General features: G+C 37.4%; 1 long non-coding RNA gene across 1 annotated transcript; it reads left to right on the top strand.

The window, feature by feature from the left end:
• Positions 1-395: 395 nt before the first annotated feature.
• On the top strand, positions 396-5,703 carry LOC120436163. Its single transcript, XR_005610197.1, has 3 exons — positions 396-472; positions 1,207-1,467; positions 5,428-5,703. It is a non-coding gene; the product is annotated as an uncharacterized LOC120436163 (long non-coding RNA).
• The last annotated feature ends 457 nt before the right edge of the window (positions 5,704-6,160 follow it).

Here is a 6,160-nt window from a genome sequence, read left to right as displayed (position 1 = left end):
CAGTGGAGAGCAGCAGCAGCAGCAAACAGGTGCACTGAACCATCATGATTCCCTGGTGAAGAAAAGCAGAACATTTACATTAGTCTGTTTTATTTTAGTTTTAGTGGAGCAGTTGAGAGTAGTTTATTTGATTTTACTTAATTCAATAATCGTTAAAAACATTCAGCACATTGCACTAAAAAATCTACTCTGTGGATCTTTGTCAACCAACAAGATTTTAAACAGAACAATACATGACTTTTATATACTTTTATATTTAAATGTTATTTCAATTCAGTTAATGCTCTGTAATTACTCTGAATAAACATCCTGCTCTGGCTTTCATAGCTGCACAAGTAATGCAAACTTTTCCACATTAGGACACCTACCTGAATCATTTGCTTGACTGATGAGTGGCGGGTTAACTGGCAGTCAGTCGTCTGAAACACCAGTAGACGAAGATGTCTTCAGGAAGAGAAATTCTCTGAAGCTGGTAAATGGGTACTTTGGATTCATTATATAGTGTCTGCATGAACCGTCATCATCTGATAGCCTCTACATTTTGCATGAAAAATGAAGTTTATCTCAACAGAAATCACAAGAGGCAGCCCTGCATGTATGATATGTAGGTTATACAAGATTTGCCTATTCGCATAATCTACATTAGTATAGCATGGGACTAAGTCCATATCTGGACAGTGGAAGTCAGTTATATTCACAGACAGCTCAATGTACAAAGCTAATTTATTAGATACAAAAGGTAACTGAGCTATAACATTATGAATTACTCTTGTGATCCCAGTATATCTCTAATGTCCTGTCATTGTTTTAAGCCTTTACGCATCTGGGAGATATTATTTAATCATTATGTACATTTTAGTGCTTAAACTTAATACAATAACACAAAACTAAATCCTATATTGGCCATGTGATCTGAAATTCATCTGACAAAAATGTCAAAACAGCATTTAAAGCATTTTTCTTTTATAGTCAGATCACATGGAGATACAGTACAAAAGTAATGCTGTTCTTTACTCTGTGAACTGTTATGTAAATTAGACCTAATAAAATGAACTAACTGTGACATCTTTGTTCATACACGAATTTCTCCACAGTACTCATCTTTTCTTTATTCAAATCGGAAGCAGACATATTTAGCAGCATATGCTGGGAACCATTTCCTTGTTGTATGCTAATGTCATGTTAAACTTTAGCTCTATGTTGTAGTGGGATCTCTGTGTCTTTTGCTGAAGTGTTTAGCAAGAATACAGCTCAACCATATCCAGGAGAGATTTTAAAAAGTTTATTTCAACAGAAATCAATAGATGTTCTGTAAACTATGTCACACTTCTTCACCTTGAAGTTGCAAAGTTGCTTATTTACGCTGCTGACTGAAGAAATGTGTTTCGATGTCAGCAAAAGACAGCACACACACTGGACCTGGAGGATACTTTCACCTGGAGGAAACAAAAACACCATTTTTAACAGGTGACATTTGATCCTATCTCCAAACTTTCGTCTTTTTGCCTTCATGGTGATAAACGTAAATGATTTTTATTTGTTTAGTTTTTAACCCTTAGATGCACACGTGGCGTCAAAAATGACCCCACGGGTTGTTTTTCTTCAAAATCTTTAAAGTGCAAAGTTGTAATACATTCATATTCCAGGTATTCCTCATAAAATATGTTTGTAACATGAGGCCATTTGCATTTTTATTCATTTTTTCATTAATTTTAAAAAAATGCAGTTTTTGTATCACTACCCCACTCTTCCACAAGTGGGGTCAAAAATGACCCCAAGCAGTTCCTATTGAATCTTCTATGAAACTTTCATTCTTAGCAACTCTGACTGACCCACTTACACTTCTGATGGATCAAGAATTAATTTTTACACAGTAACATACATGATTTATAGTCACGGGCTGCACATAAGTGGTCCGCAGGTGTGCATTCGCTGTCAAAACAAAAGTATTCCCGGAAATTCAGAGAATACACACTTCTTTTGCGGTGCAGGAACACCAAAGTAAATGCTTATGTAGCTTGCTTCTTCGACATCTTTAAGAGTTCTAAACAAATGTCTGTCCTCCAGAACATCTAATGTACGCAAACGAGCGTTCCAACTTCTTATCTGGTACGCGTCTTTTATTTTGACAGCAAATGCGCACCTGCGGACCATTTATGTGCAGCCCTGTTTATAGTTTCCTATGCATTTCAAACATTGTCCTTTCTGATGTTTTTTTTAAATATTTAAAGTAACATGGCTGCTATGAGGCCAGCTAGGATCCCTGTGGACCTTGCCCTACAAATGATCCAGGATGGATGAGATGAAGAGCCCATCGGAGGCACTGACTCAGAATCTGACATCTAAGATATAGAGGACCCAGGCTATCCGGTTGTTCAGTCTGACGTCACTGGCCGTGTCTGGGCCTAAACTCCGCTGCAGGTCCATATATCAAACGATCACTGTGGCATTACTGAGAGTTGAAAAACTGTCTAAAGTCTTTCATCTTTAATAAAATGATCAGTGTTCTGCTCTACCAGGTGTAACAATTGAGTTTAACATCCAGGCATCCATGAAAATGGAATTTATGACATTTAACGGCGTTAGAAGTTAGCAGGAAGTTAGCTCGCTAGCTTCTATCTAAATACAATATAGCATGTCCTGACTGCGGGGTTTTGGAAAAAAATTCAAACGTACAGCTCTGCTATAACTTCCAACATAAATGAAGACAGAAAACTAAACAGCAGTGACGTTTGTAGGGTTACTGAAGTTTGGCTAGCTGGTATATAATGATATGCTACGTGACCGCTAGCGACACAGCTATGTTAGCATAACATAAACAAGCTAACTTTTTTTCCACTCGATAAAAGTTAACGTGAGTGTTCTCGGTGGTCAGGAACAAATGTAATCGCATGGCAGGATGCTGTAAAAGGACTAAACTTCAGCCAGGAGAACAAGTGAGATAATCCATCCACAATACGAGGTTAGTCATTCATATACTGCTGCATGGGCTGTGCTGTAGTTACATCGTAAGGTTTTAAAAACTGAGCTTAAATAAATGATTAGCAGTAATAAAAGCCGAGGGAGGTCAACAGTGATCACTGACTGTTTTAGGAGCTTTTTGAGATTAAATAGAAGAAAATACAAAACATTAAACATGTTAACAACACAAAAGCCATATTAAACGCAGACTACTTTAGGCCCGGAAGTAGGATTCGTCACGTCATCACTGAACAACCGGATTGTCCCCCACACTGAACAAGGCCAGTCAGACACAGAGGAGTCCTCTGATGAGTCCTCTGAAGAGGAAATGGATATTGAGTCTAACAGAATGAGCCCCTCTTACTGCTCTAGCCACAATATTCTGAATTAGTCAGCCAGGGCTTGCACCTGGGTTTAGTACTGTCTCCCCAGTAAATGCATGGAAGATGTTCATGTCTGATAATTTAATAGAAGAGGTGCTGATATGCACAAACATGGAGGCACGAAGAGTAGCCACAGACAGGGGAAAAGAGTGGAAAAATTTAATCGAACATGAGCTCCTGGCCTTCATTTGATTGACCATTCTTGCAGGAAGTGAGAAGAACTGGGATGTACCAGTCGGTGTGTTTTTTGGGAGTCCTTTGCATAACCCATTGTACAAGGCCACTATGTCAATTCAAAGATTTAAAGATATTTGCCGTTTCTTGCACTTTGATGACAAGAGGACCAGAGCCTACCGACTGAAAACAAACCACATGGCAGCTTTCCGCTACATATGGGGCCTGTTCCTGGTCAACTGCAGGCAGAAATTCATCCTCAGTGATTGTGTTACAGTGGATGAACAACTTGTGCCTTTCAGAGGGAAGGCCCAGCTTCTGCAGTATATGCAGAACAAGCATACAAAAGTGATACAAGTGATACAAAAACTGCAATTTCTTAAAATTAATGAAAAAATAAATAAAAATGCAAAGGGCCTCATGTCACAAACATGTTTTATGAGGAATACCTCAAATATGAAAATATTACAACTCTTTGTTTTAAAGATTTTGAAGAATAACAGCCGAGTTAATAGCAAAATGCATTGTTTCTATTTGGGGTCATTTTTGACCCCACTCGTGGAAGAGTGTAGGTATTGGTAGGTTGTGCATCCAAGGGTTAAAGTTACCTCTTGGACAGTGACTATAAATGCTTCACTTGCTGTGCAGTCACAAAGAACATTTTTTCACAATTTAAGACTTGTAGAGCTCGGTTTAACAGCTGTATAATGACCAGTGTTGTTCAAGTTACTTTAAAAAAGTAATTAGTTACTTATTACTGATTACTTCGCTAAAAAAAGTAATCCCATTACATTACTGATCACTTATTTTCAAAAGTCATTAGTTACTTATTACTTAGTTTCTATTTAAAAACATGATACACAACCTGAACACTTAATAAAGCAATAGACCTTTCAGCCCAATTCTATTTTTTTTCTGCAATATCCATCATATAAAATTGAATCAAATGAAAAAGTCTCTTTTTAAAAATTGTTTTCTTAGTTTTAATCTTTTAACTTTATGCACATTGCATTAAGCATAAATTAAATTATATGCAGCAGTCTTTGACTTGAAGAGATTTGTTTAACATTTAAACCTTTATTTTCTGCATATTCCAGCATATCATATAAAATTATTTTTTGTTTTTATACTCGCTCTTTCAGATAGATGCAAGAAAAACACAGCAAAAAATAAATAAAATCAAAGACTCGGTGGCACTGTCACTGTGAGTCCTGTCGCTTTTAAATCTATTTTTCACCTGTTTAGGCAGGAGTGGGGCCAGTGGAGGTTTACCCGGTGTTGCAGCAGTCATGTCAGTGGAAAGATCCAGGGGTTTCTCTGTGAATTTCACATTACCGTGGCAGCGTGCTAGGTGCTTGCTCAAGTTTAATTTGTTGCCATGGAAAAAAGTTTTCTTCCCATGTAGTGTACAGCGGAGCCTTATGTTTTTGTCACTTTTTATGGAATAAAACTTGAAGTAATGTAAGTACTTCCATGCTTTTAACGCCACATGGTCATACTCTCTCCCGCACTCCATATTATGCATTGTTGATCTACACACGTCTGTTGCTGCCACGGCATCGCACGCGCGTATGTCATTGTCATGAGACACACTCACAAACAAAATCATGACGGTTTAGTAACGCAGTAATGCAGCGTGCTTACGGGAAAGTAACAGTAATTTAATTACTTTTTTGCAAAAGTAATCCCTTACATTACTCGTTGTTTGAAAAAAGTAATCAGATTACAGTAACGCGTTACTTGTAACTCCGGTGTTACAAGTAGCGCGTTACTGCCCATCTCTGATAATGACTGCTGATTAACATCTGGACTGTGGAAATGGTCTACTATAACAGTTTTTTTCACTCAGTATCAATAACAAATATGTTACACAACCATACAGCAGAACCTGTGATGTTTCTTATTTCAGACCCAATGTAACCCACATCAACTATAATGCAACAGGACCAGTGGCAGACATGTCTTATCCAGCCTGTTTGTAATCTGTTTTAAAGAGGGAGGAGGAGCTGACTACGGAGGCCTGGTAAATTCAGTCCTCATAACTCCACAGACAAATTTTTATTTTCACATTTTTCATTTTAGCATTAAGTGACATCAGTTCACAGTCAGGTTTTCAGATCATTTTGAAAAACAAAAAGCTTTCTACAACTTTTTTTTTTTTTTACACATGCTATTATAGTTCCTGTTATTGACACATTTACACTTATCCAAGAGGGATTAAATAACCGTCTCTGATAAATTTGTGATTAGACTAGTTAGGAGGACTGATCCGGGGAATCTCTTAAAATTTATGCAGTGCTCCTTTTTCCTAAACACCTCTTTTATAGAAAGAATGCAGTAAAGAGTGAGCTCAAACCTTGAAATGATGCATTTTATATTCAAGCATTAAGTTAAAAAAAGGAAAGATTTAGTTGCATCTCGATCTCCCCTTTTGTTCTCTCTCTGGACATTTTTTAGGGGGAAGTGTAACACTTTGTTATGCTCAGCTATTGACTGTATGCTATTATCAGTCTCAATACCTGGAAGTTGAGTGCTCTAATTTGAATAAAGTTAAGATGAGTACTATGTTCATGTGAGATACTCAAATTCACTGAGAGAATGACATGTCAGCAGAACTTGGGTAACTCTAGAGCAGGGGTAGG

The sequence above is a fragment of the Oreochromis aureus genome, linkage group 23 (genome assembly GCF_013358895.1).
Source record: "Oreochromis aureus strain Israel breed Guangdong linkage group 23, ZZ_aureus, whole genome shotgun sequence".
Lineage (NCBI taxonomy): Eukaryota > Metazoa > Chordata > Actinopteri > Cichliformes > Cichlidae > Oreochromis > Oreochromis aureus.
This window is presented reverse-complemented; position numbering and strand designations above follow the sequence as displayed.